The sequence below is a fragment of the Stenella coeruleoalba genome, assembly GCF_951394435.1.
Source record: "Stenella coeruleoalba genome assembly, chromosome: 4".
NCBI classification, from domain to species: Eukaryota; Metazoa; Chordata; class Mammalia; order Artiodactyla; family Delphinidae; genus Stenella; species Stenella coeruleoalba.
The window spans coordinates 49533521-49555950 of NC_137149.1; the positions used below are offsets into that span (position 1 = coordinate 49533521).

The 22430-nt window shown below is 37.0% G+C and overlaps 1 protein-coding gene across 20 annotated transcripts in view; it reads left to right on the forward strand.

The window, feature by feature from the left end:
* Positions 1–22430, forward strand: part of LOC307185656 (cytosolic beta-glucosidase-like) — a 488042-nt gene that overhangs the window by 449056 nt on the left and 16556 nt on the right. For 18 of the 20 annotated variants that reach the window (XM_079920052.1, XM_079920037.1, XM_079920032.1 and 15 more), the window contains 2 exons: positions 13307–13449; positions 19489–19560. The gene's annotated coding sequence lies outside the window, so the exon portion shown is untranslated. Of the gene's footprint in view, positions 1–13306; positions 13450–19488; positions 19561–20856; positions 20910–22430 lie in introns of those variants that run through there. The other 2 variants (XM_079920027.1, XM_079920050.1) reach the window with 2 other exon arrangements.

Below are 22430 nucleotides of genomic sequence, written 5' to 3' on the forward strand. Positions count from 1 at the left end.
ATGAGGGAACTTCAAGTTTCTGTACATTCAAGGTCAACGGGTTGGATTTTTTCATTTTTGATTTTTATGACAGCACATAATTTCTGTTCTTAGTTGGCTCCCTGCTTTTCTTTAAGCAATAAATTTTGGGTTATGATAGTAAACCTCACTTGTAATGAAGCCTGTATCTCTCCCTATCTGAATATTTCTATAGCACCTGTCACTTTAGCACGCCAGGGATCACTTCCTTTTATAGAAAATAACAAAAAAATGTAACATGATCATTTGATTTTCTGGTAATAGTTTATAGCAGGATGTTAATCTAGTCATTTACCTATTGAGAAACTGAGGCATAAAGAAATAAGGTCAATAGTAAACAAGTCCTACTGAACTCATCCTCCTCTAAAATAGGATGCAATACTCACGAAGCATCAACTTCTATGCGTAGTTTGTCGTTTAATTCATAGCGCATACTCTTTGTACCCACTGTTGGAAAATCACTCTGGTACTGCCTGTGTTTCTCTCTGTGTTGTTGCCTTGAATTCTGATGTCATTACTATACCTTTCATATTCACTCTTTTCAATCAGTTTGTGAATTATTTAAGGGCAGAGATAGCGCTTTGAGCTTGTGTGTTTCTCTGTCATAATGCCTAGCATAAATACTCGAACCCCGTTCAATTCAAATGACAGTTGTGACAAGAGATGCCCACTGAGCCATTGCTGGGGAACCTCTAGTTTTTACTCAAGGGCTCTCATTTGTTGTGTGCCTTTATAAAGGAGTGAGTAGAGGCTGAAGATTTTGGGGGAAACCAGAGAGAATTCTCATTCTACAAGATTTTTCCTGAGGTGGATGATGTCTACATTGTTCCTCCTATGGAAGACTTACCTTTTATTCATTCCATATTGAATAAAAGGAAGGACTCTACTCTACGGAAGGGATTTATGGCTGAAAGTTTCCTTAATTATGGGCTAGTATAATAAGTCCTTCCACTATCTTAATGATTGGGGAATTAAGAAGCTCCTTAATAGAAATTGACAGGATCCACTGTCATTGCAAAGAAGGTGCTGTTATGGTCTGGAGTACCCTCCCAACCATCCCAGGATTTAGGGTTCCCCAAAGGCTCATTAACATCTCAGACCATAAGGTCTCTGAAGGAAGCACTAATGGTCCACCTCGTTATGATCTGAGGATGACTGCATGACATCCGTATCCACTGAGATGATAATGGCCCTGTAAAAACTGTTATGATGTCAGCAGAAGAAAAAAAATCTCATTTACACTTTATAATCTTTGGTTTCTAATATACCACAGTATCTAAATTATACTAGAATTATTTTACAAATCTGGCTTAATAGAGGCAGTGCATATGATACTCTGAAAAAAATCAAAATTCTCTCTTAAAACAGCTGTTATCACCCTTATATCACTGCATAAATGAAGGGGAAGATTAGTAATGCTCTCATAGTACTGAAATACTTATGAGTAATGGAATAAAATACAAAGACTTAAATTTCCCTAATTTACATACTCATTTACTCCTGGGAGTGAAAAGCAGTTCTGTTTTTAGAATGTTCCAAAACAGCAGAGAGAAAAGCCCATAGTAGTAATAATCCTAATAGGAGTTATTGTCAACCCACACTGAATACATATTATGCATTATGTCCTATGATAAGTAATTTTCCTGCAGCATCTCCTTTTAATCCTTGCAAAAGCATCTCTGAGATGGGCATCCCCATTACCCCTACTGTACAGATAAGAATAGAAAAGTGCAGAGTGGTTAAGGATCGTGTCTATGATCGTCCAGACGGTCCACAGTAAAGGTGGGATTCAAACTCATTCAGCCAGACTTCAGAGTCATGCCGTGATGACCAGGAGTGTGTTAGGAAGAGTTGTCAATTTCTGAAATGGACTCATGCTTGGCCACTAACTGTGCGACTTAGGACAAATTCTTTCACCCCTTCAGACTTTTGGACTAGTAAATCTTTGGAAGCATTTTTCAACTCCAACATTTTTACTGACAAGGACATCACAATAACAGAGCTGAAATCAGAATTTTCACATCATTCCCACTATGGCTACTGGTATTTACCCGTAGTGATATCGTTGTTTTCCCATTATGATCCAGTTCAGCTGAACAGTTTTCCCCTTTGCTGCCAAATTGTGGATTTTAACATAACCTAACTGTTTATAGGAAGCATATGAGAAAAGCTATCTTCTGTTACTGTTTAACTTTGTAAAGTATACAACACACCATTTTTTCAATCAATCTCTATTTGACTCTGAACAAGGGAAAAATGGAGATGAATATAAACAGAAATCTATTAGTCAAATGCTAGTATTGCCTGTTTATAGCTCTAAGCATTTTCCGGTGTATAAACATAAGAAATCAAGTGAACATTTTAAAGAGATTTCTCTTTTGGCTTATATTTAATAAAATCAGCAGAAAAGGGGGAATCTTACAATAAAAAAAGCGCTGTAGGGGTTTTTCCAGCCTTAAGCTCAAGTTAGCTATTTGTCAGAACTCAATCTGCAATACCCACATTCTTCCACTAGAGGGGTGAATTGTTCCTAATGAATAAGGCCTCAGTGTTTGGGGGAGGGTACAGCCTAGGGCTGATAACTTATTGTACGATAATATTGTGGGCTCTGAAGATACACTTGGAGTGGCTTTTACCATAACATTCCTACTCAGTGAAGCTAACTAGAGGATAGAGAGTTCTTGAAAAGAGATTTTAAATATCAAGCCCTAATGGACATACAATCTATTTTGATTTGAAATTATTTAGGCAATGGATGGAAAGAATTTGACCATTCTACCCAAGATGTAGCAAAAGAAGATAATTTGGCTGCATGATGGCGTGAAGATGGGGACTTCTGAATATCTGAGGGGAAGCTCACTGAGGACCCCAAAGCATTTACAGCTTCTACAATTGTTTTGCAGCAAAAAAGTCATTACAATTTTTACACAAAACATGATTCATTAGGACAGCAATAGGTCCAGGAATAGAGTCCAAGATACTCTACTTTGTTTTTGAAGGTGAAGGGGATGCATTACTGCAGAGTTTATATCCTCTTTGCTACTGTGCTCACCAGAGGCGATGAGCCTCTGACTCCAGCAGGCAAAATGTTGAAGGATAGAAGTGCCGTAATCTAAAGGATTGGTTAAAAATGTATATTAGTATATCCTGACAACCGCTGTTTAAAAAGTAAAAGCCAAAAACTAGTTTCTAATGTTCTGGCAAAAGCAGAAATGCTTTAAACAAATTTCAAGGTCTTTCCAGTCCAGTGTTGTACTTTGGCTTTATGTGCACAGAATATAGTCATCCTTTTGACATGCTGCTGCTGAAAGAGATGCAAAGATATAAAAATTCATGGAAAGAAGGCAGTTCAAAAGAGACATATTATTAAAAGAAAAAAAAAGCAGGTCAAATGTTAGGAGTTTATTCTCTAGTAGTTTCCAAACTTCACAAGGTTTTCTAAGGATCTTTTCCCAAGGAAACTTCACATGGAACTTTCCATCAATACACAGTCCTTTCTGTTTGTGGCATGGGACAGTTTCTGATACCTAAAGAAATATTAGCTGGAAGCTGGGATAGCTTTTAAATTTGTGACAAACACATACACACACAGAGCCAGTCCTCATTATTCTCAGATTTTGTATTCTTGAACCTGTCAACTTGTTAAAATGTATTTGAAACCTCACAATCAATACTCATGGTATACTTTGGTCATTCACAGACCTGCACAGAGTGGAGAAAATGTGAGTTGCTGATGTTCTGAGCTAAGTCTAACACGGTGGTGCTTTGTTTCCTTGTTTCAACTCTCATGCTATAAATAAGCGTCCTTTCGTGGTCTATTTAGGGCCACGTTTTTCAAATTTTTGTGTGCTTTTTTTTTTTTTTGGTGATTCTACCATTTAAAATCGTCCCCAAGCACAGCACTGTCTAGTGTGCGTGAGTGCACGAAGGCTGTGATGTGCCATAGGGAGAAAATACATGTGTCAGGTAAGCTTCGTTCAGGCAGAAGTTACAGTGCAGCTGGCTGTGAGTTCAGTGTTAATGAATCAACAATATTATTGAATAAGGTGTTTTTAAACAGAAATACAGATAAAACAGGCTAATGTATTTATGGGTTGACAAAAATATTGTAACCAGAGTCTCACAGGAACCTAACTCTGTGTTTCTCCTAGGAGCAGTGGTTTGTAATTGATTGATTCAGTTTTTGTGGAGATTTTATAAACATAGTGACTGTGTATAATGAGAACCACCTGCAGAGAGAGAGAGAGAGGGAGAGGGAGAGGGAGAGAGAGAGAAAGAGAGAGAGAGGAAGGAGGGAAGGGAGAGGGAGGGAGAGGGAGAGCAGAGAACAGAGAAAAGGATAAAAAATGTGAGTATTAAAATAGTATTAAAATGTCTTTTGTTTTGGAATATTCATCTCTGCTGACAAAGGCATTTATTTTAATTTTTTGCATTAAATCAAATTCAATTGAAGTAGATCAAATACTCCACAACCATAAGAGAAGAAAAAAACAGCATGACAACAAAGACTGGTTTGAAATCATTAACAGCAATTCAGTGTCTACTTCATAGCTGACTATGAAGGAATTCCCTTAAATATGAGTAGTGAAATATCAGAACAGAGCAGAAAGAAGATTAAATACATCAGCAATTATAAAAAATGGAGATGTGGATTCCACATTAAGGATATGTCTGCCAATAGCAGAGACTTGGTTCTAGGCTGACCTGAATTCCATCCCAGCGCTGCCAGTTACTACAAATGTGATCTTGGGTGATTGATATAAAATCTTTAGCCTCAGTTTCTTCATATAAAAAATGGAAATAATAATATCCTACTCAGGTAGTTTCTGTGAACTTTATGTAATTTATGTAACACACGTAGCATAGGGATTATTTTACCTATGAGCATTGTTTCCCTTTTTTCCTTTTTGCTAGTGTGGTGTTTGTTTGTTGTTTCATTGTCTCACATTTGAAGGAAAATGAGACCATGATTCAAAACTTTTTATTTAGGGTAAGTCATTTATTGTGTCCAGCCTCATCCAGGTCTGCAGCAATTCCCTAAAATTCCTGTGTGGGTCTTTTGTCAGCTCCTGTACCCATTTCCTACAATAGCTATCTGGAACTATCTCCAATTTCCTCATGCTTCTCCCCTACCACTTCCTCTGTTCCTCTTTATAGATAGCCTGGATGCCTACTTCAGAGAAAATAAAGACTTTCAGAAGAGAATTCGCTCAGCTTCCCCTGCCCCGTCTCTTATGACCAAATTATATGCACTCAACCCTATCATTTGTTATATATCTTTTATTAGGTTCTGGCCAATTTGTGGAGTGGTATGCTAAGTGCTTTACATATTTATCTTATTTAATCCACACAACAGCTTTTTGTAGTAGTTATGACCCTTGCTATTCCAAGTGTGCCGAGTTGAGGAAGATTCTAGGCTAAATCAGAGGATGAAGTGAAAGAGATCTGTGATGAATTACTACGTGTGCTGTGGGCACATGAATAGGTTTTGGTGGTCCTTATGCCACGCAGCTGGCGTCTCAATTCTTGCCAATGTTTCAGTCTCCTAATGGAATTCTTCTCTCTCCGCCTGCCCCTTAAATGTTGGCATCACCCCGTGTCATGCCATACCTTTCCCTTTGTGACTACCACTTCAGTTGCATCAATTGACTCAATCACCAATGCCAGACACTTGGGAGTCATTCTCAAATTCTAGCTTTCCCATTACCCTGCATAGTCAATCAGTCAAAAAGTCCTGTTGATGTGATGCAGACAATATCTCTGAGATCTGTCCTTTCTCTTCTTTTTCTCTACCAGTAACTTTGTTCAGATTCATATCATTTCTTACCTGGCTTATTGCCACAGGCTTCTAATGGGTCTTCCAGCTTTTTATCTTGATCCCTGCAATCTATTCTCCCCAGTGGTATCAAATGTGAATCTTTCTGAAACAGAAATCTGATATCACTGCTTTGCTTAACTTGCCACAATGCCTCTTTATGACTCTTGCCTAAAGGAGCATCTCCTTGGTTAGCTCATAAAAGTCTTTCTGGTCTGTCCCTTGCCTACCTCTACAGGCTTTCTTCTCATCATTTACCCCTAATGCTCACTCTTTTTTTTTTTTTTTAGGCACATCTGACCACTTTCAGCTCCTTAAACATTGATAACATACTGTCTCTTGCCTTCAAGACTTTGTACTTGTAATTCCTCCTTACTGGAACCCTCCATCTTTTGGTTGTCTAGCTAACCTCTTCATACTTTCAAGAATGCACCTCGGGCTTCCCTGGTGGCGCAGTGGTTGAGAGTCCGCCTACCGATGCAGGGAACACGTGTTCGTACCCCGGTCCGGGAAGATCCCACATGCCGCGGAGCGGCTGGGCCCATGAGCCATGGCGGCTGAGCCTGCGCATCCGGAGCCTGTGCTCCGCAACGGGAGAGGCCACAACAGTGAGAGGCCCGCGTACCGCAAAAAAACAAAACAAACAAACAAACAAAAAAAACGCACCTCAAGGGGAATTCCCTGGTGGTCCAGTGGTTAGGACTCTGTGCTTCTACTGCAGGGGGCCCAGGTTCAATCCCTGTTCAGAGAACTAAGATCCTGCAAGCTATGCGGTGTGGCTAAAAAAAAAAAAAAAAGCATCTTAAATACCTACTCCAGGAAATGTTCTTTGAACAAAGCCCCTTACAACGTGTATTGAATATCAATATTTCTGCAAAATCCCACTCCTAACTCTTATATATATATAATTTATTTATTTATTTATTTTATTGAAGTATAGTTGATTTACAATGTTGAGTTAACTTTCTCATAGAACTTCACACATTGTTTTGTAATGGTCTCTTCACTTGTCTGTCTCAGTCTTTGAGTTCACTCAGAAGCAGAGGCTGACACAAGAATTTGAGTACAAATAGTTTATTAGGAAGCTGAGTCCAGGCAACTCTGGTAGGGGAGTGGAGAAATGAGTCAGGGGAAGGAGGAAAGCCAATAAAATCATCATACAAGTTACCATTTTGGCAACCAGAACATAAATCAGCTGAGGAACTCTGGAAATCAATGTCAAACATATGTCTCAGTTGTTTCAAATGGAGGGTGAGGGAGCTGATTATTTATACACCAATATCCACTCATCACTGTTTTGAGGGGCTATTGCTAATGGTACGAGAGTGTTGGTGGACAGGAGATAATTCCAGGGCACCATCAGCCTGCTGTGTACATAAGCCCTTAGCAAAAAGATGAAGATACTATGAGTTAGAAGTTAGGCTGGTGTGCACAGAAATACAAGGCCTGAGAGAATATGGACAGAAACTGACAGCCCACGGAACTACTTGTATAATAACCTACTTGAGAACTAGGGCCAGATAACTGAATGCTTAATGTTAAAATATTAACTTCTCCAATGTAGCACATATGGTAAAACTTAAGTAAATATTGCAGTCCAGTTTTGTCTGACTTCAAATTCTGAACTCCTTTGTTCACACCAGACAGCCACCCGTCCCAACACAAAATAGGAGAGAGGATGAAAATGAAGAGTGTAAAAAGAAGCTTACTATATAAAACAGGTACGCTTGGGTGCTTTAGGGATGCTAAAATGTGCTTAGAAAATTTCAGTTCAGCTTATTATGTGCAAGGAACTAGGTTCTTTCCTGTGGGATCACAAGGATTAAGAGACGGCCTCATTCTTCAGTATCTCACAATCATTTATGTGTGTTTGTATTTGTATATATGAGTGGTAAGTGTGTGGGGGGTGTTATAGTAAGCAGGCAGATATGCCAGTTCAAGAAAATTTTCAAGAAAAAGATGCCCACTCCACCAATCCAATTTTTTTTTTTAAATCTTTTAATGCTTCACCATGGACATAAACACTTTTCTGGGACGAAATTGCTTATCAGGGGTAAACCATAGTACAGTGAAAAGAGCAGTCAATCAGGTGTCAAAAGCCATGGATTCTAAGCTTGACTTTGCATCAAGTTGCTGTGTGACTTTGGATTCATACTGATTTTCCTGGCCTCAGTCTCCTTATCTGTGGAATGGAGTGGTGGTGAAGGGACTTTATTATTTTAGGAGCTGTAAGGTGACTTCCAGATTTATAGCTGCCATGCCATGCCTGAAAACAAGCTGTAAGCCAGGCAGTGTCAAATGAATATGTTTTCATTTCGTTTTTTCCAAAATGAGTTTTGTGACGGTTTAGTATTTACTTTTTCAAAGAATCTTTGCGTTTTCCTTGTAATGATTAAAGGTAACTCATTGATATTCCAAAGAGGACATTTGTTAAGCTTTTATTTCACAGTATAACCCCTTGCACATTAATAGTCAGAAAACTAAGACTTAAATAAATAGAAATGACTGTTTGTCCCAAGGATTAAAGGAGAACAAGTTTGTTATTGTCAAATAGATTTCACAAAGAATATTAGAAGGCCATGCATAAGCTTTATAATAGGACAGAACAAGTTCAATTTTCCAAATTAAGGCCTCAGAAGAGAAAGCTTAATATATAAATAATATACATTTTTAGAGTACATATATTAAATTATAATTAATTATGTGTACATTTATATAGGGTATAAAGTTTTTAAATAAAAGAATACACAGATATGTAAATAAATACACCCAACAAGACGAGATTCAAATATGGCATCTTATGTTTGTCTGGCTTCTTTCAGATCAGAGAATAGCAATAAATATCTAGTAGGTTCCCCAAAATACTGTTGATTATTTATTGAGTTTTTTCTGCTGTTAGGAGCTCCCCCCCCCCAAAAAAAAAACTTTCTATAGTAGGTTCACAACCTTTTAATTTCTTAGCATCTTGAGTTGAAAACAACTCAAAAATGAAAAACACAGAATTAGTCCCCAGAATAAGAGAAGGTATGTACATGACTAGAAATATTGAAATTATCTATATTATATATTAATTGTATATTTAATATATTATATATGTTATATATATGTTAATACATATTATTAAAAATGTATTAGAGGTGTTAAGATTGCTCTCATGTTAAGAGCCAATCTTATGTGAGGTCTACTCCCCAACCTGTTTTCTGAAGTTGCATTTCTTTCTCAGAGATGCTCAATAATCATTATGTTTTAATTGTAGTACGAGGCCCCAGCCGGAGGCTACATTTTGGTTCCTTTGGCAGAGGAAGCCCTGTCTGGGAGAAATAAAGTTTGGGAGAACATAAACATGGCTGCTGAGGCACTAATTTCTGCCTTGGACCCTAGAATTCTGTTTAAGCCTTAGGAGAGAGGAAATGCAGACAGAAATCTAAGACACTGTTTTCACGTGCTACTTCCTCTATTGAGGAGAGCCCTTCCACAAAATCCCTGATCTCCTAGGTAAAATTATGCATAATTCAGGTTTAAGCTTTTGGGGTCACTTACTATGGGAAAGATTTCCCTACATCCTTCCCAACTTCTGATCAGAACAGATATTTATGTCATTCACTCTATAGCTCGCTACACTTCTTCATAGTACTCATCACATTAATAATTGACTCTTAGAAGTCTTCCTCCATGACAGCAGCAACCAGGCTTATCTTGTTCCCTGATATATCCTTAGAATCCAACATGATGCTAAATTATGTTTGTTGAATGAATGATGAATGGTCTAAGCCTGGCCCAAAGAAGAAACCCTATCAATTGAGTATCTAATTAATCTTTGGCCATTTCGAAAGCAAGGAGGTCACTAACTTGCAAGTAGGTCATTTTGATTTTGAATATTTTATAATAACAGAAAGCAAAGGAAAATATAAAACAAGACCACCAGGAAATAAATTTTATAACAATTTAATTGGCGAAAATTAAGTCTGTTAATACCAAGTGTCTGATAGATTATAAATCAACATGATCTCAAACACATTGCTTGTATAGACATATTGGAAGACAAGTTGGCATTATCTCTCATGGCCCAGTAGTTCCACTCTTACATATAGACCCAAGAGAAATACTTCCACATTTACCATAAAAGGCATGTATGAGAATGTCCATAAGAAGTGCTATGCATAAAAGCAAAAGACTGGAAACAACTAAATGCCCACTAGTAGGACAAACAATAAATAAATAAATTATAATAAATATATATATATAATGAAATATTAAACAGCAGCAAAATAAATAAACTCAGCTACATACAAAAACATGAATGAATTTCAATAATAGGATACTGAGCAAAAATGTCCCAGATGACATGCTGAAAAATACCCTTTACTGTAGTTAAAATTAGGACCTAAAGTAAACACATATACTTGAGGTATATCTGTGTACATAATAATACAATTCTAAGACACAAAAAAAATGATAAACACAAGACCCAGGATAGTTCTTACATCAGAGAGTGGGCAAGTCAGAGGACAAGGAGAGTGTTTCAAGTCTTAGGTTGGATACTGCATTCACAAATTTTCATTATAATACCACTACAATTGGATGCATGAATTCATGCATGAGTAGATGAATAAACCAGCAAACAAATAAGCAAACAAGCAAATAAGTGAGTGAATATACTACTATTCACAATCCAAATGTACCAAGGTTTGTGGTTAACACCATTTTGTGCATCTGAAGTCCATTAATAGTTAGAGCAAATTATGAGAGATGACTTTTTTTTTTTGCCACGGCCCACAGGCCCAGCCGCTCTGCGGCACGTGGGATCCTCCTGGACTGGGGCACGAACCTGCGTCCCCCGCATCGGCAGGCGGACTCTCAATCACTGCACCACCAGGGAAGCCCGAGAGATGACATTTTTTTACTTTAATTGCCAAGATTTGATTATTTTACTGACAGAGACCAAAATCAAATACCAGTCTTTCAAACAAGCAGAAAAATTCCTGAAACATGATCTTATTCTGTTCTTTTGGTTCATTCATCCATTTATTCAACCTCATTCTAGAAATATTTACTGAGCATTACTATGCACTGGCAACTATATTCAGTATACTGCCATCAAGAAGTTAAAAAACCCAACCCCTAAGACACAAAGTAAGGTTCAATCCCAGAATCAGAATAAACCAATAATTATTATAATGGTAAATGCTTCAAAAGTAGCAGTAAATCATATCTACTGTGGGAGGATTCTGAGTGCTTCCAAAGTGAAACTCAAAGATTGAAACTAATCTTGGTTATCTGAGGAAACTTCTCAGGTGAAAGGACATTTGAATGGAGACCTGAAGAATTCATAAAAGATATTTAGGTGAAAAGGAAAGTATTTCAAGTAAATAAACAGAATGCTAGAACAGCTGGAAATGAGAGAATGACTCATTAAATGAGAGAATGACTCATTAAATGAAATAAAGTAAGTCTGGTATGGTCAGAGACAATGAGAAGAATAGCAAGAGATGAAATCGGTGAGGTAGGCTTAGTCACATTGATGAAAGCCTTGAAAATTATATTATAAAGTCTGAACCATACCCAGGAGAAATGGAAGTCCATTTAAATTTTACAGCAGAAGTATTGTAATAGTGGATTTCCACTTCTTAAAGATCTTACTTTCTTATAGATGAGGAAAGAATTGGAAGAGGGACAGGAGTGGAGGATAGAAGATCAGTTAGGAAGCTCTTTCAGTGTTTTATGGGAAGGATGACAGATGCTTTGATTTAGGGAATTGTGATGGAAACAGGAAAAAGTAGTCAACTTTGAGAGATATATCAAAGGAAGAATATATAGAACTTGGTTTCTGATTAAGATTATTCTTTACTTTTGTTGTTCTCTTATTGTTTTAGTCTGATATACATCATATTTCTATTTATTTATTTATTTTGATTTATGGCTGCATTGGGTCTTCGTTGCTGCATGCGGTCTTTCTCTAGTTTTGCTGAGCAGGGGCTACTCTTCATTGCAGTGTGCGGGCTTCTTATTGTCGTGGCTTCTCATTGCAGAGAACGGGCTCTAGGTGCATGGGCTTCAGTAGTTGTGGCTCATGGGCTCTAGAGCACAGACTCAGTACTTGTGGCGCATGGGCTTAGTTGCTCCATGGCTTGTAGGATCTTCCTGGACCAGGGCTCAAATCCGTGTCTCCTTCATTGGCAGGTGGATTCTTAACCACTGTGCCACCCGGGAAATCCCCATAAGTGTTTCTTATTTACCATGCTTAAGATTCACTGGTTTTCCTGTGTCTCAGTGTATTAGTCAGGGTAATTAACACTAGCTGCTGTAACAAATAACCCCCAGAGTCATTGATTTAACATACTACAAGTATTATTTCTTGCTCATGCAAATTTCAATGCAGATGTTCCTGGGGAGTGGCTTTCCTGGGCTATTATCCTCTAAGGAAGAACTCTGAAATCCAGGTTTCTTCAAGTTTGACATGATTTCATCACGTTTAGTGGAGAGAGAGAGAAATGGGGAATGGGAAATGTGCACCTACTTGTAACTATATAAGTCAGTAAGTGCCCATTTCATTTTTTTTTTTCTGCTTACATTCTTTTTCTGAGAACTAGTTGAATGGCTCTCCTAAATGCAGGGGGGCTTGAAAAACTAGTTTACTGTGCCAAGAGCAGTCTCCCACACTGAGAATTAGAATCTTTGAGCATTTCACAGCTATTAACCCTTCAAATATTGTCTCTAGCTCATTCTTTGTATTCTCTCCCTCTGAAACTCCATTTAGAAGCATATGACCTCATTACCTTCCATATTTTAAAACAATCTTTCATATTTGACACCTCTGCTCCTTTGTGCTGGATCTTAGGTATTTTTTTTTCAGGTTTCTCCCAGGTTACTAATTCTCTCTTCAGCTGTGATTAATCTTACATTTCACACTTTTACTGAGGTTTTTAATCTTAATGATTATACTTTTTTATTTTGAGAATTTCTATTTTTTCAACTCTGCTTTTGACAGTCTAACTTCTTGTTATGTTTCAATTCTACTTTTTATTTATTTTTTTAAAATGCTTATTTAAATTTTGTGGCTGGGAATTTCAGTATCAGAAGTTCCTGGGAAGTCTACTTCTATTATTGGTTGATTCTTCTGACTTTTATTCTGGTGGCCTGTTTCCCTTTGTGTTATTAATTTTGAATTACAAATTCTTGTTCAAATGGTTGGGCTTTATCTGGAGAAATTCTGCAGGCGTTTTATTAGAGCACATTTTTCCAGAGAATATCTATGTTTGCTTCTGCTTGACACACTAGGGTTCTACTAACCTGAAATCATTTTGAATTCATTATTTTTTAGCATATAGTTTGTCAGATCATATAAATAGTACAAATAATTCCAACTCCACTTAAGGGATGGCTTGATTTTAATAAATTCTCAAGAGAAACTTTTGTGTTCATCTAAGTCTGAGCTAAAATATATGTTTCCTTTGTTTCTCCCTTTCCTTTCAGGCAGATATTTTTTCTTCTGGTCCATACTTTCACACGGCCCCATAAGGACTCTGGCTTCTAATTCTAAATCCTTAGCTTGAGTGAGCCCAACATCACTGAAACACAAGTCTCTGGGTGACAGAAGATTTATACATGCAGTCAGGGTAGGTATAGCTTCATCACCCCACTTATTTTCTTATTTTCAGCTTCTTTTATGATCTTGTCCCCCTAAAGAAACCTCTTTTTACTTGCAAGCTCAGCTATGTATTTTTAAAGATGATTATTATATTACAATTCAATACTCCTAGGTGTTTCATAGCAGAAAACTTTTTGGGTATCTAGTTAGCCACGTTTTCAGGTGTGGCAGTTCCTTGTAACTAATCAGATAGATAGAAAATCCTCATATATATACTTCCACAGTTTCATTTATATTGCTGACTGCTAAAGCTATGTGTTTTTCTATTTTTCTAAACTACTGACTAGTGTTCCCAATTTCATCACAGTTACCTCAAACTCATTATATTTAAAATAGTATGCCTTGTCTTCCTCTTTTCCCACTTTGATTCTCCTGGATCTGGTTTTTGCCTGACTCTCACATCTCTTTCTCAGTTAGGTCCATGAGAGCAAGCTCAGGTCTGCCACATTCTTTGAGGTTATCTAGACTGAGCACTATGTATTTCCAGCAATCTAAGTGCCACCATCCAATGAAAATCATAATTAAGCCATATTTCCTAATCTTAGGATCAATAACTCATTGCTAATGAAAGAACATTAAAGACACCCCTACACTGTGAGTTAGCCCAAAACACTGAGTTAAGTCTTCTCTTAGTATTCATTGGTAATACTGGGTGGGGATGCAGACAGAGGGACCCCTTTATTTCAAAAAGGACCATTGGTACTGACAAAGGGAAGTGACAACAATGTGGGAGGTGATAGTAATGTCACATTCTAGCAGAAATGTCAAGGTCAAGTCACAAGGCAGAAAAGCAGCAGATTCAGGGTAGTTGGTAGGGATGAGGTCGGCACTAGTAGCTTTATCAGAATTTGAATGGCTGCCAACGAAATCACATGAGGTACTTGGGACTCTGCCTGAAGACAGAGGGAGTTAGAATGCTTCTATATTAGAAATTACGTTGAATGGAAACTCAGAGCCACAGACCATATTTATGACTATCACGGATGTTCTCTTTCAGGCTGGAATAATAAGAGTTATCTAAATATTACTCAAGTACACGTCAAGAGGAAAATTGTAATATAAATAAATAGAGTAATACAAATAAGTGCTGTAAGAGTATAGAGAGATGGAGATGTAATTGTGGGTCCCTAAGAACAGAGAAAACTGATGCATTTTGGCCATTTCAATGAAGAATTAAATTACATGCATATAAAAAAACGTGGTTTGGGATTTCTCACACTGAGACAATTTGAAATGGTTATTCAAGGTAGGATTTTCCTAAAACAACAGTATTAGGATAGACATCATTATTTTGTAGTAACCAAAAAAAAAAACGGGCGGGGGGGCTTCTCTGGTGGCGCAGTGGTTGAGAGTCCGCCTGCAGATGCAGGGGACATGGGTTCGTGCCCTGGTCCAGGAGGATCCCACGTGCCGCAGAGCGGCTGGGCCTGTGAGCCATGGCCACTGAGCCTGTGTGTCCGGAGCCTGTGCTCTGCAAAGGGAGAGGCCACAACAGTGAGAGGCCCGCGTACCGCCAAAAAAAAAAAAAAAATTCAAAGTCTCAGTGGCTAAGCTCAACAAAGTTTATTTTTCATTCAGGCAAAGTCCACTGCAAGTCTAGCACCTTTTTAAGGGCAGCTTTTCACAACAGAGCTGTTTTTTCAATTCTCTGTAGGATGATACATATGATCATCATTCTAGATGCGTAAGAGAGAAGTCAATTTGCCCTCACAAATTAGGGCTTAACTGTCTCTTGAGGCCTCAACTGTAGGGCAACTGTCCTCCACTTACTAAGGCAGCCATCTAGGCTGAGGGAGATCCCATCATCCTATGCCTGTGTAGACACATGATCTACTCAGTCAATGTGGTAGAGGAAGAAGAGACAGTTGGAAAGGTATTGACCAGCTCTTTTCTACTTCTGCCCAGAAATTCACATGTTATACCTGACCACAGCCACTGGCCAGATCTAGTCTCATGAATTCCTCCAATTGCATGATGACTGAAAATTAGAATGAACCAGATATTGGTGAACACTAGTAATGTCTACCAAAACAAATTATGGTGATAGTTAGGAAATAATGAAGTCTGGCTTGGATTTGGGCAAGGAAAAAAATCAGATATTGAATGCTTTTTAAAAGAATCATGAGAAGAAAATTCTTTAAAGATAATGTGATTTTCCTACCAACAGAGAGAAGGCAGTCTTAGGATTTTATATGATGGGAATAAGTAATATGGCTACAAACTACTAAAAATACTTTGTGAAACCACATTTTTAGAATTAGTATATAAAATGTCAATTTAAAAATACATTCCTTGTGGAGTTACTGATCAACAAGTATAAAGTCTCAGTTAAGCAAGTAGTAGGGTTCTAGAGATCTGCTGTACAAAATTGCACCTGCAGTTAACACCTGCAGTTAATTGTACTCTTAAATTTTGTTGAGGGATGATCTCATGTTAAGTGTTCTTACAACAACAACAAAAAAAAGGAAGAAAGAGAAAAAAATTGGAGGATATATGCCAAAATATTGTCAATGTTTATTACTTCAATGATAGGATTAATTTTCTTCTAGTTCCTCTGTATTTTCTAAATTTTTGACAATGTTCATGTATTTGTACATATATAATGTATGTAACACTACAATGTATATGTATTTCTATGACGTATATGTATTACTTTGCAAAGTAAATATATATATATGAAGAAATAAGAAAATATATTCTTGATTCAAACATTAGAAGTGTGCAAAAATCTTTTAAAATATGGTCTAAAAGTTGGCTTTATTTTAAAACTTTGAAAGTTACATTGATATTTATGCATTAGAAAACATAAATATTATAAAATATAAAGTGAAAATATCTTCCTGTTTGATCATGCTATGTGGCAGTTCCATTTCTAAAATATGGAAAGTTACGATTTGTGCGAGTGTGTGACTTACCAAAGATCGTACAATGAACACACAACAAAGTCTGATGAAAATCTCAGTTAATTTTGACACAAAAATCTTTGCTCTTTTCATTATAACATATATGTGTATAGAGTAAATTAAAATATGTAATTACTTTTTGTAATTGAAAAATGCTGTTCAAATTAAATGATGTACATAGATGCACTTCAAAAATTCTTAATACTGTATTAAAGACAAATGTTATTCACTTTTTCATATATTCCTTCATTACTAAGGAGCCTAATGGTATATGAGAAGTCAAACACAAAATATTCCCTGGTTTCTCTCTTTCCATTTCTTTTCTCTATTTATTCAGTCTTAAATCCAAGTTCAGCAATGATATTTCTTTACGGTCCCAAGATGTCTGCCTGCACCTCCAAGGGCTACTACACCCTTTGTATATATGCAGAAAAGCAAAGTGTACCTCTTCTCTCAACCATGGAACCAAAAAGTCCAAAAAGTCTTGGACTTCATTTTGATTGGCTCTTAGGTCATGTACTCATCCCAAAATAATTTTGCTGTGGCCAAATGGCTAAGATTTTACAAGGCCCACCTCTATGACAGGATAGAAGTCAGCTTCTCTGAGGCATGTGGGCTGTGAGGTGCAAGAATTAATATCTGAGCCAAAAGTAGGGTACTGTACCAAGAACAGGGGAATGGATGCTAAGTAGCCCGAAGTGGCCAACTTTAGTAATACAGGTATACCGTGATGAGGACCTAGACTATGCCGAGACTGTGACAGGGAAAGTGGGAAGACAGTGATAATTAATGCACTGGTTTTGATGATGGCTTGAAATAGGAAACAATATAGACACTGGACTTAGTGATTGATAAAGAGCATTTGAAAGCATAAAAGTTAGGGAAGATGACCATGTCCATTTGCAGATTGTCAGATATGTCACTTTGAAGACTCTTGAACAAGAGAAGAGGTAGCAATAATGCCCTCACTGGCTTATCATTTTTAAAGTCAAATGTCAATTTTCTAAGTAGTTGAGGTTTGCAAGTGACAGACTGTGTAAACTATTTTTAACATAAATCATTATAAAAATGAATTATTCACCTACTTGTCTTCCTAAAAAGAGTTGTATTTATATGTAATTTAAATCTTTCTCCATGATTTTGGGCCACCATTTCTAAGAGAAAAGGACCTTCTAAGAGACAGGATATCCTCTACCCTGTTTTGTTTTCCTTTTATTTCTTCTGTCTTGCTATAAGGCATCAGCTTTCTCTTTTTGCACCTGTCTCATGCAGTGTCCTGCTCTCCTAATTTTCTGCCTCTAATATGGTACAAAAGGGAAAAAAAAAGCCATGCTTGTTGAAATTTTTTTGTTAAACCAGTCAATAGGCAGCAAATTAGGGTCAATAAAGACTGGATTTAGGATTGGGGCTATAGAGGGCTTCCCTGGTGGCACAGTGGTTGAGAGTCCGCCTGCTGATACAGGGGACACGGGTTCGTGCCCCGGTTCTGGAAGATCCCACATGCCGCCGAGTGGCTGGGCCCGTGAGCCATGGACGCTGAGCCCGCATGTCTGGAGCCTGTGCTCCGCAACGGGAGAGGCCACAATAGTGAGAGGCCCGCGTACTGCAAAAAAAAAAAAAAAAAAAACACTGTCGAGATGTAGGAAATCAACTTTAAAGTTTGTGGTAGCCTAATGCACCATTTTCTCTGATCTACATGAATGCAAATATCACAATTTTATTAAGGTAGAAATTAAAACAAAGGTAGGCTGAGGAGTCATTTTATGGAGAGATTTAATGCCAAGTACACGTTGAGTCTCCTTTCCCTTTATCTGGTTTTCTATGCTTCCCCTATCCACCAGTCCAGTCACAGGATAATTCTTGAACTTCAAAGTACATCAGAATCATCTGGGGAGTTTGTTAATAATCCAGACTCAGGGCCCACTCAAGAGATACTCTGCGGCTGGGTATTACACTTTAAAGAACTTTCCAGGAGATTCTGACTAATGCATTCATTTGTCAAATCAGTCATTCATTCAACAAATATTTATTAAGCATTTAATATGTACCAGGCACTGGAATATAGTAATAAACAAAGCAGGTGAAACTCCCTGATTTTCCCTTGGGATGGGAGTATAGGAAGAAGTGACAGTTAAAAATATATAAATATAGTGTATTTAAAAATTGTAAGGTTGCCTTGCATATTGCCTCGCATTCAAGTTCTCCCACGTTAAGTAGTATTTTGTCATCAGTGGGATGGTCCTGAACAAGTATTTTATATTCTCATGCATTAAGTATAAAATTCACCATCACAACACTCTGTGAATGCAAAGTTCAAAGACTTACTTTTCATTATTTCTCTACGTCTGAAATAAACTTAGTTCTCAAGGCTCTATTTCTCCCACTGACTCAAAACCGAATTTTGTCAATTCACGGTCAGTTTGGGAACTTCCACTTTAAATGAAATCTCTCATTCAGGATTCTCCTGTCTTTCTTTTCTTTCCCTAAACTCTGTAGCAGGGTGTACCTATTATCCTGGCAAAAATGGAGGGTTGTGTTCATTTTGGTTGCCTCTGGGTGAAATTTGTATTCTTTGAATCAGCAAAGCTGGGTGAGGAGATCACTTTCTTCCCCTGCTGGCTGGGCTCCTGCTCCGGCTGACACTGGCTCTCTGAGATGCAAATCTCTGTAAATTTCATCTCGCACCAGGCATGAGTTGTTCATCCCAAAAGTGATCACAGCAAGCCCATGGGGCATCCACTGAATCTCAGTTTTAACCACCATCTCTGCCACTCTGGACATGCAGGAACTTTTGTTAAATACCTCCCTCAGGGCAAGTATTCTTAATAAAAAAGTATGGAGGTGATCATTTAACTACAAAATAGGAAAGAATAATTCTTAGAGAATACTTTTTGAAGAATATCTTAATAAATTGTCTGAGTCAGTGATATTGATACTTGGAATATCCTCTGGGGTGTTTCATAAAGTAGGCCAGGCTATCCTTTGTGAAGGGAACTCATGCAAGTTTGGTGCTCTGAGTAACTACTATTATGTTATTATCTTTGAGGTGACATTCCCCAGTGCTGTTGGAAATAGTTTAATTTAAAGTTTATTTTATGTTGCAGGTATGAATAATTTTCAGACCTTATTCAAAAAGAGAAAAAGAAAAAGAAATGTTGTATTTTTGAGATCCATCGGTAAGTACAGATTATACACCAATGTAAATAGACAAAATTGTTATGTTTATTTCTCTTCTGGTGAATATAGTTAATAAATAAAGTACAATAAGAAATATTAATTGATTTAGGTATATCTTAAATGAACTTATTTAAAGCCAGACAAGCTAATTTTTTTTTTCCATCAGTTTGAGTCTTTATCTGAGCTGAGAGTTCTGGAAATGTTTATACTCAGGCAGTGGCCTGAGATGAAAGTTTGCCTGTGAGTAGTTATAATTCACATTTGTATTTTTGAAAGCCCCTCATAAGCTAAAGTCATATTAGTTACTGACAACCTAGTTAAGCAGTTCTCAAAAATAGAGTCTTGCGATACCTGTGGATCCTTGACACTTTTCAGAGCCCCAAGAGGTCAAAGCTATTTTCATAATAGTACTAAGATATTATTTACCTTTTTCACTCTTATTTTCTCATGAATGAATTGTGGAGTTTTCCAGAAGCTGCATGAAATGTGATGATATTGTTTTGATGGTGAAAGGCATACACATATATATTCTAGTATTTTAAAATGTCTCTTTTAATTACTAATACAGTAAATATTGATAGATATAATCCACATAAACAAAAACTTTTGGGGATTCTCATTAATTTTTAAGAGTTTAAAATTTGATCAAAATGTTTGAGAACTGATGAACCTAATTCATTGAGTTGACATATCTTTTCCCCTTAAATTAACAGTGATCATATATTTTCTTTGGAGCTGGTAAACTCAGGGCTTGTTTTTGTTGTAGTTGTTTGCTTGTTTTTCTTTCTTTCCCACTCCATGTATCTTCTAGACTTTGTTGTTTTTCTCTAGCTTTTCTCCTTTGCCTGGTGTTTCAAAATACAAAACAAAAGTGGGATCTGACGAAGAAGTTCTTTTTCTGAGGAAGAAAATATAATAGTTATAAAAAAATTTTAAAGGTGCTGAATTATTAAAACAGAGATTTGGGTTAAGATGGAAACTCGCACCTATCAGGTAATATCATGAGATGTGAAACTGAGCATCAAATAGAACTTATATAGTAGTGTCTGGGTACTAACTAGCAAACTCTCCCACGCTTCACTTGAGGTGTACGAAGACATCACGGGAATAATGGAGATGGGAGGCAAGATGTCTTTGGGGAACACTGAGGTATTAGGCCCATCCAACCCCCCAGGGTGAGAGATGGGGTTCCTTCATCCTTCACCTCCAGTACTTAAATGGACGACTAAGAGCCTGATGGGAAACTCCTGCATTTTGAAGAGGATGTAATTAATGGTATCCGACTTTCGTAATAGAAATCTGGAAGACCTGAGATTGATTAACCACTGCTATCCTGCTGGATGGACCAAAGCAGAGATGTTCACGATGAAGAAGAACCTTCACACCTTGGGGGAAGTATGTGTGAGTGATTCTACTGGCCCAGACAGGAACATGTGTATGTCATATATATCATCTATTATACTATGGTATGCTGTATTATGAAGAAAACAAATCTTGATGATAGAGATTGAGTTTGACTGATGGGGACTTACTCCAAAACAGTTGGGCAGAAGACCAATATGAACAGGTAACATTTCAGTTAAACTATGAATAACAAGAAGGAGTGAGCCATGAAATGATCAATGCAAAGAACATTCCAAGCGGAGTGAATAGCCAGAATACGCATGGGTTCTGCATGTTCAGACTCTGGTCTTTGAAATCCACTGAGGCTAGAGCCCAAGCTGACTTGTGCAAGATGAGATTGGAAATGGAGGCAGGGACCAGATCATGCAGGGTCTTATAAGCCAAGGTAAGACCACACAGTTCTGCTGATGTATTCTTCATGCTTTCTGTAAGTGCTACAATAATTTTCCAGACCCTCAATAAATTGGAGGTTCCATATTCTTTTTTATTTTAGAGTTTTCAAGGAAAGTCATGGGAGCTATAATTTGATGGGTTATGGAAAGGCTGAGAGTGTCTGCCTCTTAAGTTTTATTAATATCTAGTTAATACCATAAAGTCCTCTAATAATGGTCCAAAACATTAATTTTAGCAAAGGCTGTATTCACTACATGAATGCCCCAAGTAGCAGCAGAGATTTGGGACCAGGTTTTGTAATTCTTAATCTATTTTTATTTCCCTGATCACCATATTAACTCTTGATTTTAATAATGCTTCTACTAGAAAGCATCCCGTACATTTGGCTGGTACATCCAGTTTAGAAAAATTAATCCAAGTCAATCAATTTCCTTGGTAATATCATGACTATAACTTTACTTTTTATATTGAAACTCTTCTATATAATCTTTTTGAAGGATCTGAAGCATTCTTCATTTGGTATTAGTTTATCCAATCAACAAATATCTCTTATCTATTCTTTCAGGTGATATTAAATATGTATTAAGTATACATTAAAAGATATATATCAAATAAATATAAAAAACAATATATTTATAGCTATATATACAATAATCTAGTATAATGGTATAAAGATCAAGGATACTATAGCTAATAAAACATGTAGAAATTGAGAGACAATGGAATATCTTCCTTCAGGAGGAAAAATTTGAACTTGGCCTTGAAGGAATGATAGGAGTTGGATTAGGAGACTGTGAGGTAGATGAAGCATGTAGGCATGAGTTGATATAAAGAGTGAAGATGAAATCACATGAAGCTTATTTTGGAACACTGAGAATGTCAATTTGGAACACTGAGAATGTCAATTTGGAAAGATGAATATATTAGTGAAAAGAATTGTGAGTAATAAGAAAATTGGAAAGGGTGTTTCAAGCAGAAATAAGTTATCTTCCCCGATTTAACTATGGATGTGACAGAACATTTAGAAGTTACTCTGAAGAAATATTTTGAATCTGCTTGGAGATTCCTCCTT